Source organism: Phalacrocorax carbo, chromosome 10 (assembly GCF_963921805.1).
Source record: "Phalacrocorax carbo chromosome 10, bPhaCar2.1, whole genome shotgun sequence".
In the NCBI taxonomy this organism is placed as follows: Eukaryota; Metazoa; Chordata; class Aves; order Suliformes; family Phalacrocoracidae; genus Phalacrocorax; species Phalacrocorax carbo.
Window position 1 is genome coordinate 13,586,397 of NC_087522.1, and position 22,076 is coordinate 13,608,472.

Here is a 22,076-nt window from a genome sequence, read left to right on the forward strand (position 1 = left end):
CTCTGCTTCTGCCCACCCATCTGCAATCTGGACTGCTATCAGAACCTCAGCTATTTTGCCCAGTTCAAAGTAAAGTCTAAAACAAAGAAGCAGCTTTCCCCCCCCCCCCCCCCCCCCTTTTTTTTTTTAAAGTGCTGTATGTACAACTACCAAAAATCCTGGAGACCTTTGAAGTCACCATGCAATATTATAGACATGAAGTCCAGGAAAATGCTTACAAATTGCACTAATGTTACTTTGTGCACTGGTCTGTTTACTGATGCTCTTTAATTTGTTGATGCCCTTTCCACAATGTGATTCTGAACAGAGGAAATCTCCAAACACCTCAGGGAAAAACTCTGAAGATGTTAGATTTTAAAAAGCTTTTTTTGAATCTCCCTCCCTCCCTCTCCCACCTTACCAAATGCTTTTTATGAGTCTATTAGCTTCACCGAAGGGTCAAAAGAAGATCCATCAGCACTTTGTTTTCTGAGTGATTCTGAGACATTCATGGACTTGGAAGATGCACAATTGGGGCATCCTAGACAGCGATAAGAATGTATAGAGACCGTAAAACTCACTACGCTTTTTAACTTTGTGAGTTAGAAAGATTTACATATTAATTGGTTGGGTATTGGTTGGTTAACTATTGTTAAAAGACAATAATTTATACTCTTCTCCAAATCATCTCTAGTTTTAGCAAAATTCATAATTAGAGTACCTAAAATGGCACCTTCTGGGAAATAACTGTCTTTAGTGCTGAGGATTATTGTGTCTCAGGAATAGCTGCCTCAAGCTACTGAAAAAGCAGACATGTACAGGACCAGTTAGCGCTCTCCAAGCAGCCTGTTAGATTTTGGCATTAAAACATCTTAGCTTCAAAAGATTATCTTTCCTCTAAAGGTGGTTGTGCCACCTGTGAAGGGCATCTGTGATTAAACCAGTAAACACTCGTTGCCAGGGTGAGCTGTGGGGAGGGGAGCGGAGTATGTGGGACATTTATGGATATTTCTCATTTCCTGCATGCCATTTGCCAGGAGCAAGTATGGTTCAAGAGGAAATACCTTGGCCTTTGCCAGGCAAATGCAGGATTGGCTCTGCCAATATTGAGCAGCTATTTCTAGACAACATAACAGCGAGCTGTGATCAGCTCTTTCACCTTGTTGAATCAATGGATTATACAGAGGTGTGATCTACTTTTATTTGACAAAGTGGCTCTAGGGAAAAATCAAAATAATACAGATTTGACCCAGTGTTCACCAGGGAAATTGCTAGTCTGTGTCTTGGAGAAGGCACTGAGGACTACTTTTGTTTTTCAGCTGTCTTGCATGTTTGACAATTTGGATTTTTATTTGTTGGTTCAATGGTTTCCAGTTCAGCATCAAAAGGTCCAAATCTCTGTTTTTCAACCAGACTTGTTTTTTACAAGAGACTAGGCCTACACAGTTTCTTGAAGGTGGGCACAAGCTTCATATGCCTCATCACTACAGTATGAGGCTGCATGGTATCAAGCAGGGCCAGCACCTGAGCAGAAACACATTTGCTGACGCTGGGGAGAGGCAACAGCTGGAGCCTGAACAAAGGCAGGAACATCTGCCAGCAGATCTGGCCTTTCCCACTACCTCTGGCAGATACACTTAGGCAGCGTCTGTTGGCTTGGCTGAAACAACCACCAAGTTGTGTTCACAACAACCGCAACGTAACATCTAGAGCACGTCCCCATTGCTGGGTGCAGTTGTCTGACTGCAGACCCACTTCTGGTCTGAAGCCATTCACAGACGTTTTCATGTGACTATGTCAATGCTGAAAAAAACCCAGCCATGACTGACTAGCGTCAACACAATAGAAGAAAAATGGGCTGTAATAGCTTCAAGGATTGGAGCTGCCTTCTAGCTTGTTGCCCAGGAGTGTTGGCATGAGGCTGGGTATCCCTGGCTTGTGCAGAGTGCTAGGGGGTATTTGTCTTCTCAGGGATTCAGAGTTACCATCAGTGACCATTTGGAGGATTCAGTTTGGTCTGAAAATTCACTGTGGGCTGATTCCTGCTCCATAACAGCTGAATCACATGGGCCTGTCATCTACCCAGCACACACAGGGTTTTGCAACACCTACACTAGAGGTCGCTTGTTCAGAGCTTGGATGGGAACCAGAAGGCACATAAGCATGTGAATATTAACATTTACCCAGGCTAATACCTTAGTTAAGAAGCAGGGAGTGTTGGGCCAGACAGAGTGCTGGACTTGCTCAAACCTAGCTTGGGTAACTTCAGAAGAGCACTGACTTATGCTGCAAAGACCTGGTCCAATTTTAGTGAAGCTTAATCTTTTACAGGTTGCAAGTCAAATCTCCTGATTTTAGCTGAGTGATCAGGGTTTAAATTACTGCTGCATGAGCTGCATGTTTTTTATAACTAAAGCCTTTTCCCCATATTAAAACCTATTTGCCCTGATTTTCTACAGTGGCTACATCTACTAGGCAATGCTGAGAGAAAGCAGAGATATTTTGCTATCACAGTTTGTATTCTCTGTTCCTTAATTTCAGAACCGAGGTTGCAACTCAATTAAGTGTGATAAATGAGCTCCATACCAAGTGCATGGCATACAGCTGGGAATGTGAGGTTTTGGCTAAGAAGACAACACTAATGTATTTTCCTTCTTTGCACTCACATAATTGCAGCCTGTGATATTTACAGTACTTTCGTAAATAATCTGACATGCTTCACTACTTTCTCTTAAGTACTCAGCTATGCTAAAGCATAAATTTAACATCTTCCATTCACATAGAGTCTGTCATCGAAGCAAATCCTATAATGGTTGAGAGGTTTTACTAGGCGCACAGATTTCTTGACGTTCATGCTGTGTAGGAGCAACATTACTTACATGGATATGCAGACATTTATTAGGGTGTATTAACAGCAGAAAGGAGGACTTTGCAGGAGGGAAGAAGTGCAAGTTAAGAGACAGGACTCATCTTGGTAGAGGGGACATACTGCTATTGCCTGAAGTGGATTTGATGTGGTTAATCCATAGTAAGATTATTCATAAAAAAGTACTCTGAGGACCTGAATTATAACAAGGGACCTTAATCACTTATTTGTCACTGTAAGATGAATTCTCCACTTGCATTATGTCTCCTTTGAGACACCAAAAGAGCACACTGAAGCTAAGCCAACCAGCACAGGAGAGCAGCCAGCGCTGCTTCCTTCAGCCCTGCACAGCCACAGAAGTCGATGGTCAACTACTGACCTCTGTAAAACCTGCGTATTTTACCATTTATGGCAAAAATTACTGCTTGGAGGAGTGCATCAAAACAAATCCTCAAATTATATTAGCCTTGTGTCTATTTAAAAATTGAAAGAGGAATAAACTCATAGTGTCATGTACCAGTGACAAGAGCGAAGGTCATTTCAGAGTGAGTCGCTCTGTACATAAACATGATTCTAATCTGTTAACACTTAAAGTGCATCTCTTAATGACTAAAGTGCTAAAGTTTTAATGGAAACACTAATGTCACAAGGAGAATAAAATAATATCATTAAGCTCTTTGCTGTCACAAATCCCTGCAATCTTACGAGGAGAATTTTTTAATCTTCTACCTGCAGCAATAATCAGAGAGAAATTTCATTTTTTAAAATGAGCTTTCACCTCACTGGAAATGAATTTCAAAGCAGCTTTGCAAGTTCCACTGTTTTTCCCCAGTCCCTAAGTAGAGAGCAATTACTGATTTAACTAATTTCATAGGAAGATAGGTCAAGTTTCAGGTTAAACTGCACCTTCTAAAATGTATTCTCATGCAAAAGGAGAGACCGAGAGGGATTAGCAACTCGCAATTTGCTTTCTTACAAGTACATTTACTCTGTCAGCACTTACAGTGGTTTGTATGTAACAAAATCCATTTAGTTCTTTGTTGATCCAGAAAATATAAATAGCACTCTACTATGAGCACCCCATTCTTGTGGAAGCATGGCTTTCTCCAGAGACCTTCCCAAAAGCCTGATGTGCAGAGTTTTTACTCTATTATATAAACTACAAGTGAGACAAGTGCTTGCTAAGGCCAGGAAAGGAGCGGTATGCCACTCGCTGCTGCTGCTGAGAGCAGCTGTCTCACTGCTACCGCCTTGGGGCAGATCACTCTACCGGAGAGTTGCCACTCCAAAGGAAACTACAGGCGTTGGAGTCCCTTCGCTTTGTGAAACCTCTGAGCACATCTGAGATCCAGCTCCACCCACTCTTTGTCCTCTAATACATTGCACCATGTCTTGCTGCATTTTAAACGCGAAGACTAAGATTTTAGCTCCCTGCTCTTGAGGGAGGAGTTGAAGGCTCTGGCTGCTACAGCTGCGACCTTTAACACCACATCAATCACTTCAAAGCAAGGAGCTTCAGAGGAAAAACTTCTTTTTGAACCTAAGTTATTTCACTAAGTATATGAACGGGGTCTTGTGACTGCAAAATGTTTAGGTCTTGTTAACTTTTATTACAGTACATTTACTACTTGATTCCTAAAGGCAGTTACAGGAATTAAGAAGAATCCTATGACCAATAGCATTATCAACACCATTGGCAGCTGATATAATAATTAATGTGATATTCAAAGTTTGAGGGTAAAGACTTCAGAAGGGTTGTCTCTGGGCCGGAATGTGGAGGCCAAATACTAAAGCTGGGGAGTGGTTCCTCCTGTAGGAATTTGTGAGTCAGGCCTACAGCCAACGCCCTCTTTAAAACACCTTATGATTATTTTTTTTCAGAGTACATAGTATCTATTCTAGGGCTGAGAACACATCCAACCAAGAGCATTTATTTATACTGCCGAGGAGACAAATTACAGCGAAAGGTAGCTAAATAGAAGCAGTAAGTCAGCAGCTGAGGACAAGCAAGGACTCCCCAAGAGAGAAACGGAGGGGCTGCAGAGATGGGTGCTTTGAGCCAGAGGCACAGCCACACCTACCACCTCCTTTTGGGCGAGACATAACAAATACAACATAGTTACCTCTGTTAGCTGGCAAAAACATGGTGGGGAGGAATGTAAGATATTTATGTGCCTGAAGTCATGTTTCTTGTACTTGCTAGTCCCCAGTGTAGGGAATTATAGGCAAATATTATCAAAATATTAAACTGTCTACCCAAAAAGAATGTTGAGTCAGATTCCAACCCATATTTGGAACTATTAAATTATAGAGTAGCATTGATGTTATCTGCTGACATTTCATTCAGCAGAAAAAAAACTTACTTAAGAAAAGAAGTAATGCTGTAAAAGAAATTGAGGTCAGGGAGACTAGAGACATGCAGTTGTGCAAGAGGAAAGTGTCAGTGCAGTGTGGGGTGCCAGCCCCACCGTGGGTCGGGGCAGTGGTGGTGAAGGGCACTACTATCACCAGAGATAGCTCTGAGTTTAAATGATGCGCATCTGACAGGGACAACAACACATGAAAAATCCAGAAAGGTGGGAACTGGGAGGCCCTGTCAGCTGCACAAACTCCTCCGGCCACCTGCAGAGGGAACCTGGCAATGTATTAATCTACTGCAAAGTCAGATTCAGCCCACACAGAGTTTCTTTTTACAACTACTTATAACCCAGGTCGCCCACTTCCTCCTAACAATCTCAGCTTTCTTTTTTCTCTCTCTTTTTTTTTTAATTTTCCTGCTTCAGAGTAAAATGTTCTGTATTGCCACAAATTCAGCTCAGGATTGAAGCAGAAGCCGTCATACTCTTTTTCTGCCATGTGCACATAAGAGCTCTACAAAGACAGGGAGATGAGGGAGCATAACTGATATGATAAAGAATAACATCAGATCTAGCAAGCCAGTGAGAATGGGAAGTGATTGGAGGTAGAGACTTTAAAAGTTCTCTGTAGGCTTGAGTTAGACATGCTACATTTTTTAAGACTCTTGAGGGTTCATACTATGAACATTTTGAATTACACCCAGTTTAAGTGTCACAGTATCCTCTCAGCCCACATCGGCAAACCCATGAATTTAGGATTCACTCAGAATCAACTTTCAGAAGCATCACTCATGCTTAGCTTTTAGAAATTAAATAACTTAGACACTTAAGGATGATTTTAATATATTGTTTCACAGAGAATGCGATACAGCTCAGCAGGGAGGCCAGACCATACAGGAGGTACCCCAAAAATACATTCATGGATACAGAGGTGCCCTAAACACAGTGCAGTTTAAGGGAGATCAGAGTCTGGGCTTAATACTCTGGTGTGGTTTAATGCTGTGCCATTGAGGGTAACAGTGACAGCTGTAATTTCATTCACCCATTCTGCTTTTCTTTCAAACAAAGGCAACAGATGCGCTTTCCAGCCTGCAGGGCACTCCTGGTTTTGGACTGGGAGTCGCTAAACTACTCCAGCATCCCTTGCAAACCTTAGTACTATAAAAGCTCAGCTGTTTGGCTCTGCAATGCACTGGTATAAATGAGCAGCAACCAACTAATATACTTAATTTTTTGAAAGTAGTATTGTTTTTATTCAACGAGTGGGTTAAGTAGTTAAGTAACAAGAGGATTAAGAGTTGAACAGGACTTCCTGACATGAGGAGAAAACCTGAGCCTGATTTAAAGATTTCTGCAAAATTGATCAATTATAATCTTGGACCATGTAAGAAAATTCCCAGAAATAATTATGTGTCCTACAGTGCAACTCACTAACTAAACTCCAGAAGTACACACAGTTTATAAAGAATGAGGAAATAAATCTCCTAAGTTCCACAGTGTCAGAGCACCCTCTGGGCGTTTGCTCGATCTGAATTGCTTGCACTTTGTGAAATGCGCTTTGCAATCTCAGCCCCACAGCTTTCCCTGCAACTACTCGTGCACAGACTTAAACTAGGGCTTTACTTTGAGCATTGGGGAATTCAGCACGTTTGATGCTCACGTATTTCACGGCTGCAATTGCCTTCTAGGTTACAAAGGTTTTCCTGAGCTAACTTCTGAACTGTAATAACAAACAACCGAACAATGGGATTTTATTCATGATCATTAAAATCAGACATGCAAAGTCATTTTTTCAACTGGAAAAAAATTTTCATGGCCTGAGGAGCCAAAGAGCACCTGTTCAGGACTTGTGCTGCTTTGGGCCCTATGAAATTTGGAGTTTACAGATCTAAAGCTGCTGAACTACTACTGTCAGAGACCAACATGTATCAGAAGACAGACAATACTGCTGCTCTATTTCTGAGCTCTCATCCATAAAAATAAAATGAAAAGTAATGACCCAAAGCCCCTCAGACATCTCTAACCCCGAACTCCTTTACTGCAGAAGAGAGAATGGCAGTAATTAGTCTATTCTAACCATTCTGTGTGTTGTACCGTAGCGCTAATGTGAGTCCCTGTCTTTGCAAGAGAGGACAGGATTTTGTCACTGCTGTTCAGACCATTGGTTGTGCTATGTGATAGTACAGAACAGATTCCCCACCACCTCGCATCTTGCACAGACCTTCCCTTAATGTACAGTGCTAGTTTAAGGAGTTGGTATTTCAGTGCTCTCAGTAGAAATTGCTTTGCAGCTTACATTTTCACTATAAACCTGGTTGTTGTAACTATTATAACTTGTATATGCAGTCAGATTCTTAGAATCTTCTAAAAAGAAACATAATCACAGAGAAGGGCTGATTTATGTTGCTCTATTTAAAAAACAGTTATTTGCTTCTAATACCATTGCATTATATGAAACTAAAGGATGTTAAAAACTCAGAGCAGAAAGGCTTTTTGGTTTTATTTCAAGCATTCCAAAATTTATGCAATGAAGTTGAAAGGCAAATACTGACTAGTATTTCATGGATTTCTCAGTGTAATACAAGGCAAAAAACCAGACTCACTAAGGAAACAAACCTCATTACAGTTAACATCCCTGACTCCTTTGTGGTGGCCATCTTGCAATAAAGCTGCTACTGAACCTAAAACAAGTAGTACCCAGCCTATTTGCAGAATGCTACAAGCCAATTTTCCACTTACAATACTCTGTCACTAATTTAATTCTTATCTAAGCTCACATAGTAGGATTATATGGATTATAACTCTGAGAAAAAATGTAGTTTCAAACCTGAGGAAAGAGAGAGTGATGGCAGGAGTCTCAGTACTCCAGAGAATTAAGATAAGGCTTGGTGTTTACGTCAAGGCAAGTGCTGGCATGATTATATTTTCTTTATTCAAATGGTTTCTCATGTCCAGTGTTACAAGATGGATTTGGTTCAAATTCAAGTGTTTCTTACTATCAGAAATAAAAGTAGAGCTGCTGAGAGGTTACTGCTCTTAGATAGGCCTTGATGCAGCTTTTGCTTCACTGTCAGTCTGGGTAGAAGTGGATAAAAGATACAGGTTTCTCCTGTATCTCTGCATATCCTACTTGCAACCACACTGCACTGTATCTGTAGCAAGGTACAAGAAGAGTCTTCACTGCCTATTTAAACAGATTTATTTTAAACCTTCCAGTAAATCCACAGGAAGTTCTTAATTTTTCTAGCTCACATGCACTAGCACTTTGTGCCAGCATCACATTATATATCTTATAATGCACGGTCTTACATTTTCATGTTTTCCTAGGAAAGGGCCAGTATATTTAGGAGTGTGTTTGGCGGCTCGAGATCACCTGGTCATAATTTCTAATATACTTCAGTAACCCATCCTCATTAGCCTTCCCAAGTCCTCCCAGCCCTGCTGTAGCTGCCTCTCTCTTCCATTGCTGAATTTCCACAGTACTTCTGAAATTCTAGACTCCTCAACCCCCTATGTATTACCACACCAATGTCGAGCTCAGACTCCAGTGTTTTCTACATTTCCAGCTGGCTTCTAAGTGTCTCCCTGCCACTTTGTATGTCTCTGACTTCCAACAATCCCCTACAAATCGTGCTCCAGTTCTTCCAGTGCTGTCACTGCTGAGACTCACATTGGCCCCTTGTAGCTCTCCCCCACTGCAGCACCCCAGTCTGATCCTGGGTAGCTCCTCATGTCACCTGCCTAATTGTGTCTCCATGAAAAAGTTGAGTATTTATGTTCCAAATACTTAATTGTTGACTAATTGTTCATAAAATTTATTATTTTGAAAGCATTTGTTTTTCATATCACATATAAACACTGATTACTTGTTTAATGCTAGAAAGGAGGAGACAGGAATACATGGTCTCGATGAAGGAATACATGATATAAAGTGACACTGAATTTATAATGGCAATGGGAGAGAGAGAGAGGTGACATCTTTACTAGAACAACATACGAAGCTGGAAAAGGGAACAACCTTCCTGAGCACACAGGGCCTCAGTACATATTGAGTTTAACTTGATGAGGTTAATCCATCAAACCCCCTGAAAGAAAAAGTCAGGGAAGAGGGTAGACAGGAAAACTCAGTATAGAGAGAACTGTGGATGTGTTTCTGCACTGTATGTGCACTGTATGTGGACTATTTATGGAGCTACATGAAAGATTGCTGAATACGTATGTATCATCCAGCAGGATCTATTAAAAGAAATCTATTTTGAATTTTTATTAAAATGGTCAGAGCATTGCCTTTTTAAGCAGACATTCAACCTTTGGATAGGTGAGTTCTCCAGAAGTCCTGGCCCTTCCCAAGGCTCCCAGAAGAGCTGAGGGGTCCACCACCACTGCATTGCACCCTGAGGAGGAGCTGCGAGTAGGCTGGATATGAGCCAGCCTCCAGTTCCCAGACAGCTTTATATGACACATCTAGTACACTTACTACAGAGGAGGTACTAATTGCTGTGATCCCCAAATCCCCAGTAAATCATTATATTTTTCAGAGAAGTGTGTATAATCGATCTGCTGAGTGGGCCTGGCCCAAAACCAGCTGTGGTTAACAGAAGGATACCCTTCTGACTGCAGCTCAATTAAATTATATCTCTTTTTCAAGTCAAATCGGGAAAGCAAAAAACCACCACCCACTTCGTTTTATATAGCTTTTTTTTCTCCTGAGGATTAAAAGGGTGAAAATCACTCATTTCAGGGGTGGGAGCAGGTTCAGGAGGAAAGACTAAGCACTGTTATGTCTGGCCAGGACTCAGCACATTGCAAACACATTTCACCTATGCACTTGTAAATAAATAAGCACTGTACGCACTTTCCTTCTTCAAATACATATTAATGAATTGGAAAGAGGCATTAAAATGGAAATCACAAGTATGCTTAACCTTTACCCTTATGTGTACTTTAACCATTGTTTATTCTCCTATAAAAAACTGCAACTCTGATGAGATCTGTGGATGAAATTTCAGATGGTTCTTTTCCCTGTTTAAATTATATTACCTTGACTATACCTAGGTGCTAATAAATCCAGCTGCCCACATTTCCCTCTGATATTAACACCATATATCCCAGTTCACCCAAAGAGAATTAAGCAAAGTTGGCTTGACAGGAGAAGACATTAAAAAAAAAAATAATCTTTGGATTAAAAAGAATCCAAAAAGGACTATGGCAGAAGGAGGCTCAGATAACTCAGGAAACATCAAAAGAAAAAGCACCTTTAAAGACAGGGAAAAATGTCTGGAATCACTGTTAATGACAAGAGCCACGCTCTCCCTGTGAGCCCCAAACATACCTGCTCTTAGCATCGCCTCACCAGCACGCTATTTCTCCAAGAGATATTCACTCCTCTGTGACGAAATTAGTTGGATTTGGGTCTTATCTATATTGCAGCCATGCCTAGAGGCCCAAGAGGGCTGGCGCAGGCACTGTGCCAGGGGAGAGGTCTCCCAGCCTGAGCTCTCAAGAGGTTAATGTGATGGAGGAGAAGGACGGCAACCAAAATGGAATCAGTAAGTGAAAAATGACTTTCCTGCTTTATGCTTCCTAGCATGACCATTCAGCATTTTCCTATTTCAGCTGCTTCTCAAGCCCATAATAAATGAAGTTTTAGTGAACTAAAAGCCTTTTATTTTCAGAGGGGTGTTCCTCTCTTTTCTATTGTGTTGCCTGTCTTTTGGGGAAGGAACAATTTAGTTAAAACAGATAAAATATTCATCTTTTGAAGAGCCACATTTCTTCCCCTTCTGACCCTTCTCTCTCCCTAGGGCTGTCTGTACCTGCCATATAAATGTGCACATCCCTATCCTAGTGAGCTAAGACTTCTCATAACTAAGCAGGACAATCTTAGCTGTAATCAGTTTTACTCAGTGTCATGCAAAAGCATATAAGCTCTTTCAGTGTTTCTCCATAAAATACTAAGCAGTGATACATTTCTAGCAGAGATGAAGCATTACCCAAGTAAATCATCACAGCTCCAAAAACATTTTGTTAAATTAAAAAAGAGCCACAGAAAGTACTGCTGCAGCAGCAGAGTGACTAGCACTCTTGGACCAAAAAGCAGGCTCTTCTACAGCCAAAGCCAAGAGACAGCCCTTCTGCCTTGCAAACAATGCAAGCACAAACTTCTTTGAGTGTCCAGCCACTGGGCACAAACTTCTTTGAGTGTCCAGCCACTGGTGAAGGTCAAACTCCTGACATGATGAGAGGAATAGGCTTTCTAGTGGATATGAGAAATACCATTGCATGCTCCTGACTATCTGAACATTGTGCTTAATGAAGAGATTTGACCATACATATGCTCCACATCACGCTTCCCATTTTGCAATTGGTTTTCATACTCAGCAAATGGTCAAACCACATGTCTGTGTTGACCCTCACTGAACGGCTCATTAAGGTGATCTTCAACCCCTGGGAAGAGTTCTTGCTTGTTACCATAGGGCAAAGGGCTGGGAAATGGATTTCACTAGCTTCCACATGCTGGACATCACCATGCCTGACATTTTGCAGTACAAAGATTAGCTCCATACTTTGAGACCTCTTGGAAGCTCTGGTAGACGTACCACAATGCTGAGACAAGTAACTTTCACATCACCTGAAGACTTACTCTATTGCTTGTGATTTATAACTTATCTGTATCCCAAGATAGGAAGCACAGCATAACAAACTATGAGATAAGCTTCTCCAGCCCATCTACTTCTCTGCTTCAATCATTGCCTGGATTTACCATCTTGAGTTAGAGGACAGATAACTTTGTGACCTTTTCCATCTGTCTCTTTAGCTAAGGTTGCCAATCATACTGTATATGCTAACCAGAGCTCTAAGTCATACAAATCAAAAAACATCAACTTCTAATTGTAAATCCTGAAGTTTGATTGTGCCTCAACTCCAACATCACAATAAGTTTTACAGAAATGCCCTTCTGAAAATGTGACATGAAGAGTACATATTCCCTGGAAGCCCTGTTCTGTGCAACAAAGGGAGACTACATCTCAGTGCTATCTTATCTCACAGGGCACTTAAATACCTTTCTATTTAACAGTACCTGTCTAGTAAGTTGATCGTTAATATCCAGCCACACACATTGACAGCATCTCATGAAAGCTTCCTCATGAAATTAACCTTTGTACTAACCTAGGCTCTCTTTTTATTATCAGAGCATTAAAAGTGATTTTGGAACATTTATAGCAACACTAATATGCTTGTTATTTGGAAAGTGTGAGGACAATTTCTCAAACCTGCTGTGATAAATTCCAGGATAAATGCATATACTAAAGAGATTTCTTTCAAGTTTTAAATAAATTTCCATAAAAATCCAGAGTTGTTATTTTATTAGTACTTAAGTACTACTTTACTCAGTACTTAATCTATGAACAAAGGAGATCAGAACTTCAGATAGCATCATTTAGCATAGCCTCATCAATATCCCATCAATATGCAGAGTGTTGCAATGGCCCTAGAATATTTTTCTATAGATTTTAAAAATAAATCACAGTTTATATTCTGGAGTGGGAATAGAAATGTTGGGGAAAAGAAAAGACAGGGGAAACAGGAAAAGAGAGGAGGAGGAGAGGGAAAAATAAAAAGGTTGTCTAAAGAAATAGCTGTTGAGAAGTCTCTCTCAAATAATGGCAGAATCTTCTCCTACAAGAATAGCAATCTATTATATACCACATATCCTACTCCTTTATGGAAAGAAAAAAAAAAAGAAGTTAGCAGTTTTGGCTTAATTTGACTTGTTAGACCATAGATATAATAAAAGAGAGAGGAGATTTTGCTGTAGCCTTGTTTATAAAGTCTTATTTTTCCCATTTCTTACCATGTTTTTTCTTCAAATTACCAAAAGCATCCCTTTTAAAAAATATCTATTCAGAATCTAATATTTACCATTAAATTTATTATAGATGTTAATATGAAGTTGCACGTGAATATAGGAAAGCTGAATGTGTTATTTTGCTATTGATCAACATGGTGTTTCCTAGAAACCAATATACTTTAACTTTCAGGGTACCAATGCAGATAAACACTGTTAATAAAGTATTTGAGACTTACATGGCAAAAACGTACAAAACTCAGTAAATATACAGAAAAGCACATTTGAGTGAGATGTAGACCTATGGTTTATTTTTAGTCAGTGCAGTTAAATCAGTGCTGCGGCTTCTGAGAGCCACGAACAGGAATGGTTGTCCGTGAAAAGCACACAAACTCATTAAAAAGGAGAATTGTTATAGATTACCCCATGCTTCTAAAGCTACTTGCCAAGTTGCGCTACCTCTACTGTTCATCATTTTAATGATTTGACAAGTTGTCGGTCCTGAAAGCAGTTTAGCTCTAGAGGGAAAATGTTTGGAGAGTCAGTATACAGCACAGCTAAAAAACAACCCTCTGTTATTTAAATCCCATTATCAAGAAAATTATCTTTCTGCTGGCCTCGCCAAGTCTGTAACTTATTTACCAAATTTGTAGAATTTCACAACAGAAACGCTGTTAGCTCAAGACTGATGCATATAGCGCGAGATTCCGATACATCGACTGCATGCACAGTGCATGGCACGTCTGTCTGCATCATGCTGCATGCCGATAGAGCAGTGAGGAAAAAGCGGTAATGGGGGAAGCTGTCAACGCAGATTACTGCCAGGGTCCTCAGCCTGATGAGATCCCATCTGACATTGCCACGGGCAACCTGCCTCCATTCATAGTCAGCTGCACCCTCAAAATTGCTGCTGATAATTTCAGAGTAAAAAGTTTAAATGATTGAGCATTCCACTTGGATTGAGAAGGCTTTTTGGTGTGTCATTAATAATGCAATAATTTAGACACTTTATTGTCTTAAGAGATATACTTGTTTGAAAGCACAGGGAGGGAGCTTTCTGTGCATCCCTTTTAAAGTGACATGTTTGTCTTAGGAAGATGGAGAGCCATTGCTCTTTCCCAAATGAAGCCCTAACTGTGATTCCTCATACAGAAAGGAAAAGATGGATGTGATGCTAGGAGGTTCACTTTGCAAACTGCTGTGCAATTACACCTCAAAACGTTAGTAGTAGGTGTTTTCATTGAAGTAGTTCAAACTACTTGAAGAATAGCGAGTTAATTAATGCAAAATGACTGTTTACAAAGTTGGCAAAACACCCTTGAACTTGCCTAAAATGGCAAAAATAAAATGTTGTTGAACTTTGGACAACTTTTGAGAAACAAAAAGCATGTTCTTATTTCTGAAATACTAATGTCTTGATTTTTCATAAATTACTCAGAGGTTGTTTCCTGACTGCTGTTCTTGAAGCACAGCACAATGCATTTGGTTACAAACCCAACTGCATCTGTCAGACTGTAATTCATAAAAAAAAAAAATTAGAGAGAGAATTATTTTTCCTGTACCATAGTCATGGATGATATACCATGGGGAAAAGGCAGCTCTTTATAATGCAAGAGTGTAAGACATGGCATATGTAATTACGATGAATACAAATAGACAGGAGAATGGCTTTCTCTGACAAATACTACATTTAGCTTAAGTAGAAAATGTGCTGCTCACTATCAAGCCTCATTAAGAACCTTATAAATTTCTGATGGTCATAGTTTAAAAGTAACTTTTACAGCATTTTAAAAATTTTTCCCTTTTATTAGCTTGTATCAATTCCTCAACATGCTTTTGACATTTCACAAAACATTGTAAAAACTATAGGGGAAAAGGGCAATTTGGGGAATTATAAGATATTCCTGTATGACTAACACAAGATTTTTTCCAGTTTCCCTTTGCTTCTGTGGTTTTTTGGGGTTTTTTTTTTAGGAAAAAACATTTAAAAGACAGAAAATAATTCATCAGGAAAAGAGACAAATATAAAACCTAAGGACTTTGCATGAAAGTCTTACTGTAGCAATAATTGAACAGTAGCTGCACACAACCACCACAGCAAGTGCACATTCCAACTATTAAAACAATAATGAGCAGGTTTTTAAAGAGCTGGTTTTATGTCTATTCAATCTAATTATATGCTTCTCTCCTATCCTCATTACACACAGTTAGCCAACTAATTTCTTCCCATTTTTCACATCAGGCCCTTAAAGTGTTCATATAAAGCCCAAATCACTAAAACTTAGTGCAAATATTCACTGACTAGTTGATTTAAATGGTTCAGGATGCTTCTTCTGTCTTGGCAAATCATTAATTCCTTGTAACCTCTAAGGTGACAGTAGTCAACATTGAAGAATGCTGCATGCTCTATGTGTGGTGTGTATTCTCCAAGCGTGGAAAAGCCAGTATAGATGATGTAAAGAAGAGTGCTTATCCTTACTAAAAAGTGTTTAATTTCAGAGGTAAATAGCATATGTTTTTATGTAGTAATAGACCCTGGTGAAGACCAAGGTTTCATCCATGGTATACTGAATTATAAGAAAGATCTCATACATCTGCATTGAAACAGTTGGTGCGAGGAAGGAAAGACAAGTCGTGAGACTGTATGGTGTCCACCAGGGGATAGGCTGAGAGTCAGTGGCAGACGCTGGAGCTCAGCCTAGTCCAATGCCTGGGAAAATATTGCAGTCCATCCTTTGCTGCCTAAAGCTTTGTCTTTCATGTCTGCAGTGTATGGATTCTACAAAAAGGTGAATCACAATAATGTGTAGCTTGTAATTGTTTTTAACAGCTCTATAAATTTACTTCCAGAACCAGATATGCCACTTTAAAGTACAAATCATTGCAAAAAGAAGAGCATATTAATTCACCAGTCGTTAACAACAGAAAAACTGTTTTCCACATCAGAGAAAGCTGCTACAGACTTACTGCAAATGTAAATATCTATTTTTGTTATCCATGTTGGCATATGACTTGAGATATACATTTGGTAAAATGTTGTCTTCTCCACATGCTTCTGGAAGCCACTTCCATCCCATCTGCTTCAGTCCCAAATACTTAAATCTGCTTTGTCTTCAGCATTAACAACTCAAAATAAGTAACATATATCCTTTGTCTGTTGATATGGCTGTCAGCCATTTACTATTTCTTACTCCACCTGTCTCCTCCCAGCTGTTCAATCCCAGCACTTCTTTCCAACCTTGCTCTTCATCAATGGCACTAACAGTAAAAAGCATTAGCATGGAGCCCTTTCCTAAGATGAACTAATAAAGTTAGGGGTGTGGGGGGAATAAACAACTGCAAGTCTCTGAAGGACAAGGCAATGAGAAGGAATAGTGTGGAATTACCAAGAGGAAACTGTTCCTGACCAGCTCAGATAACTGCTGTGAAATTCAGCTAACTGCTATGAAATATCTGGCTCTGTAGTTGAGATCAGTGCATGTAATCTTCTTTCTACTTAGGAAGGCTTTTGACAAGATCTCCCAAAGATTCCCAGTAGGCAAACTAAGACAAGCAGAGTGGATGGCCAGACTGCAAGTGGGTTGGAAACCAGTGGAACCATTGGGCTCAAGCATTAGTGGTCATTGGTTAAAATCTATCTTTTTCCTGTTCAGAAGCAGAGTTTCTCAGGGCATGGTACCAGGCTTAATGTTGGCTGACATCTTCACCTAAGCCTTAGATGACGTGGGTGTCACTCTCAGCAAGTTTGCAGGTGGCACTGAGTTGGCGTGGGAGCAGCTGATACACAGGAAGGCTGTGCTGCTATTCACAGGGACCTCAAATACTGCAGAAATGGGCTGACAGGGACTCATGAAGCTCAGCAAGGAGAAATAAGAAGTCCTGAACCTGGAATGGAACCACCCCATGCACCAGTACAGACTGGGTTGGCTCTGCAGTAGGGTCCTGGGGGCTATTGTTGGCAACAAGCTGAGCAGGAGCCAGAGGAGCTCTCTCTTCCAGATTTTTTATTTTTCTGCAACAATCAACCTTTTCATATCACAATAATAGGCTCATCCTGAAGTTTCTTTAAGAAAAAAGTATATTAAAAGGAGCAGATGGTTTGAGTGGGGTTGCAAATAAGTGTATTATCTAATGCAAGGAGTCGATTTGGGTTAATGAAATGAGCTCTAAACAGTCAAGTAAAGATGAAGTATCACTGGGGGGGTGTGGGGGGGGGCACGTGTAGTTGAAGGGGATAAAAACTTCTGTTTGACTGATTTTAAACATGAATCTTTTAGGAATAACACAATTAAATGCAGTTAAAAATTATATGCATTTTCAACTTTCAATGGGAAAATAGAATTCCAAGAGCACACGGAACTCTAACTTAAGAGCTACTTAACTTAAAAAATTAAGTAGTTTAAAAGTTTTACAGGCACAGGTGTGTAGGTGAGGGGCGCTGGAACTGATATACATCTTCTAGGGCAATGTTTCTCCATCTGTGACCCACAAAACATCAGAAAAAGCTGCATGACGCAATTGTAAAAACAAGTAAAACCAGACATATGCCTCTTTCCACACACAAACATATTATGGATTTAAATGTGGGACAATAATTATAATGCTTAGGTATTTAAATTTATGTTTCATCTGGTTGGAAATTAAAAGTATTACAGCAATGTTGCTTGAGTTAGGTTCCTTCCCCCAGATGTTTGTATGTGCTTGTTAAGATGAATGTAAACCATCAATGGGAACTAGGTCAATTAAAATAGTGCTTAAAAATCAGTTAAAATGTTTTTATTGCTTTGTCCTCTACTACAAAGATAAGAAAAATGTGTACACTAGAGATATTCCTGAAGGGGAACTGGAATGTGGTCGTTGCAGAAAATGGAGTCTCTAGGAAGAAATTTCAGCTTGAAAAAACTGAAATCTGATCACCACTACAGGTAGTGAAGTCTCGACTGATGCTTGAAATTATGTGAATGAAACGTTAGAGAAACACTTGTGAAACAGCTTCAGAGTAAGGTCCTGGATAATAACAACAGACAGGGAACAGAGCATGGTAATTTTAACAGGAATTGAGCATCCTGTGGTCTTAACAGCTTTGGAAATTTGGTATGTAGTCCATACAGAACACTAAAACACCCCCTTTTGATATTTCCATACAATTGGGACCAGAAGGATAGTGTGCCCAAAAGATACTGGCCAGTGAGAAATAAAACGTACTAATGTGGAGACTATCAGATTCAGGAACAAAATAGTGTTCTGTATGAATCCAGCAAAGTGTAAGGATCAAGCCATCATCAATTCTGCAATGGAAAACTCACATTTCCTTCACTTAGATAGATCGGAAATTTTGACCAAAAAAAAAAAAAAACTGGAAAGGAGCTAAACAAAATCCAAGTCAGTGATTAAAGTGACCTACTTCGTATCATTTAGTCAAGGCCAAATATTGCATGCATTGTGCTTCTTAGTTAAATTATGCATTTGCATGTATCTATTTTAGATAGTACTCCTTCCAAAAGAGTTGAAGAAAAATAATAATGCCAGACAAACTCATTTTAAGCATTACAAGCTTCAGCGCTAGGAAATGATTGGGAGCAAGAAACTTCTACTTCTGACAGGAGGCTACTGCAAGGGACAATATTTCAGAGCAAGTATCCACAATACAATGTGGAAAAATGGGACAACCCTAAATTTCATGTTAGGTTAACATTCTTTACAAGTTTAAAATTTTATGCTTGCATTGATGCCATTAGTGTGTTTCCGTTTTCCCTGTTGAAAATCAAGGTTGGTACATATATGGAAAACAACATTTTAAAACAAAATGGCTTGCTTCTGAATTATTTTTGACATCTGCAAGTTTTGTTCCAAATTCTGGTTTTGTGGAAGCTCCTAGAGAAAGTCAGCCCAAATTAAAACCATTTTTTAATCCCCTTTCCTACATTTATTTATTTAGTGAAAGACAAGATTCTGTTAACACCGGATACTTAAAAGCACATTATTTAAGATTTCCTAGCCTATCTTGCATGCCTTCCAGCTATCATTCTAGAAGTGCATGTGTATCCCACAGACCCAAGTGGATATTTCTAATGACACTGGAAATCCTCGGTGAGGGCAAATAAATCCACACCTTAACGTTTAGGGGGAAAGGGGGAAGAATTTGTTCCATTTCATAAGCTGAGGGCTATAATTATTAATGCTCAGACTGTTCGAGATAACCATAGGAATTGTTTTATATTAGGCTATTATCAATAACTAATTTTCATATTTTCAGGGAAAATCCCTGAGCTTTCTACATTACTGCTTGTATAATCTCTTTAAATATTTATTCAAAAGTAAGTAAGTTTTGCATATCCCTACAGTGTCAATCTAAAGATAACTTTGATTGACATAGATACTTAAGCAAATTATACTGAGTCGAGCAGAAAACTACAATTACTCTGTTTTATTTGCAATCACCACCCTATATTTGTCAAAGTGGCTAGGAGGATTTTGTCACTTGATCTCTTGCCTTTATAAAAATTACCTTGAAACACTGCCTTTGACTTCTTCAGTTATTTCTGTTGCATATCAGCAGGCTGACTACTTTTTTTCACAGAAGAATGACAAGTTACAATTAATGGTGATTTCTAATAAGGGCAAAACAATGAAACCAATAACAGTAAATGCCTTGAGCCTTCCCCCACTAGAGGCATTTTGGGGCTATGCCCAAGGCCAGCTCTGCAAGGCAGAGCTCTGGCAGTTGGCTATCCTTGGGGTGTTTGAGAAGGGGCTGTGGTAAAGCTGGGGTCTTCCCCACCCCAGAGACCTCTGCCAGGGCCCCTTTTTTGCCCCAGGTCAGTTTTTGAGCCAAGGCTCTTGTCTTCAGGGCCCCACTGCAAAACAGGCTGCAAATAGCCTTGTCCACATCAGTAAGATTGTTTATATCAACAAATGCTAGCCAGCACCAATACAGAATCACTTAACAAGGTCCAAGGTTTCTCTTCTCTTAAGAAATCCTTTAATTCCTGACATTGAAGAATAGAATATCATTCCCTTTCATACCACCACCACTTTCATCCACCTGTATATGTAACTCTGAGGGCCAGTAAAAAAGCAATACCTAACAGCACAGGATCCTTCACATTCATTTATGACCCAGGTATGCATTAAAGTTTTTTTGTCTCACCATTTACTGTAGGAAATAAATGTTTCAGCAGCATAGCAATAGATACTGAACATAGTTGACTTATTTTCTCCAGAGTAAAACAACTTAACCTCTGAATCAGGTTCAGTCTGTTTAGTTTATCGATTTTAAGGCACTTTGAGCATCTGGGCTTTGTCATGGTGCATATGAATAGTAAATGGAAGAATCCATTGGTCTGAACTCTAAAGGAGCTAATTAAAAACCAGGTAAATAGGAAACACTTCATCAGGAGGACAACAGTAGGGGAAGAATTATAACAACTCTTAGTCAGTCCATCTCCTTGCTCTAGATAGTCCCACAGAATCTGTGGAATATTTAACTTTCCAAAGTTGCACAGAAACAAGAACAGAAATGAGATATTATGTTCTATGCACAGAGTGATCTTTTTGAAAGGAAAAGCATATGTCCTCAAATCCAAGTTGTCCTGTCTTGATGAAATTCCACTTTTAAGTCAGCTCACAGGATGAGTTATATCTTCTGGTAAAACAGGAAAACAGAAGTCTGACAGATGACTGCCATCTTATATTTAATGGAAAATAGCAGAACACACTCATGGCCTATAGTATCTTCAGTTTACAGCAAAACCGTTTTGCTTCAGGACTAAGACTTACCCAGAAGAAAAAAAAAATCTCACAGGTGCATTTTTAATTTGAAACCAATGGAGTGGCTTTGAAATACATGAAAAGTCCTAATGATACATTCAAAATATTTTTGGCAACAAATATTGCTGCCTGCTGGATACTCTTTTCTTGGAAAAAGGCTCTTTCTTTTCATCTTTCCATCCATCAGTCAATCTGTATTCCTAAAATATCATCGTAATGCCAACATGCTGTAGAATTATTAAACAACCAGCAATTTCCTCCTATTTAGGCTAGTCATTTGAGAAAAGTTTCAGGAGTGGGGAAAAGAAAATAATCTCATTGAGTTATCCAGAAAGCCAAATGTGACCTTTAATAAGAATCTTCCTTTGTTTGGCCCAGTGTCGTGTTTCTAGGTCACATACTGGGGTCTTCGTCAAAGTGAACTGCCCACTGTGAACTGAGTCCAGGTACTGGCGTGTTGCATCACTCGGAGACACACGTTTCTGTAAGGCATCAGCCTTTTTTCCTATCCAGTCTTGTGATCCCTTCCTTCAGCTGCTAGAAGTACAGTTTCCTCGGCTTTATTACGTTTCCATTTCATTACTCATTTATTCTAGATTTTGCAACTATATGAAAAATGTAGTATTTCAGGAATTCCAGGGTGGAGAGAGAGAAAACTAACAGTTTCCAAGGGATCAATATTTGAGTGTTTGTTGAAAAAAAATTGTTCTTACATGTAGTATTTTGTAATGTTTTTCATCAAGTGCTAGGGCTCAAAATGTGAGGTTAGCAGCAGTACTGAAAAGGGAGCAAGTAGCCTTCTCCAGACTTCAGTAGTGGATACAAGTAAGTGTAAAGAGGAAGCTGAGTACAAGCCAGCTTGTACACTGCTTCCAGGTAAGGGAGAAAAAGAAAAGATTTGCAAAGTTAGAGACCAGGACTTTCAGAAGTTGTACTTCTAAATCTGCAAGTTGTTCATTAGTTCTGAAAGGGAAATTAAAAGGAACAGGGAAGGAGTGTCAAACTCTGTGGTTCTGTAGTGTGCTATGTGGGATGTACCTGGATATTGATCTTGTAACAGGAGAGTCTAAATGCAGATACTACAGATGGAAAAGCAAGGAACAGTCTGCCTGTCTTTTGTGCATGCTACTGCATACGTTAAGTCGGTAGAACCAACTTTATACTATTATACTAGGTGGGAAAAAATAGGAATGAATAGTGGCCTTCCCATTGCTAGCAATCTTTCCTAAAATTTAGGCTTAAAAATATACCATTA

General features: G+C 39.5%; 1 long non-coding RNA gene across 2 annotated transcripts in view; it reads right to left on the bottom strand.

Moving 5' to 3' along the window:
• Nucleotides 1-22,076, bottom strand: part of LOC135315221 (uncharacterized) — a 117,565-nt gene that overhangs the window by 58,755 nt on the left and 36,734 nt on the right. Inside the window, exon 1 of one of the 2 annotated variants that reach the window (XR_010374674.1) lies at nucleotides 401-514. The exons of the other annotated variant lie outside the window; for it this stretch is intronic. This is a non-coding gene — a long non-coding RNA (uncharacterized LOC135315221). Of the gene's footprint in view, nucleotides 1-400; nucleotides 515-22,076 lie in introns of those variants that run through there. 2 annotated transcript variants of the gene reach the window in all.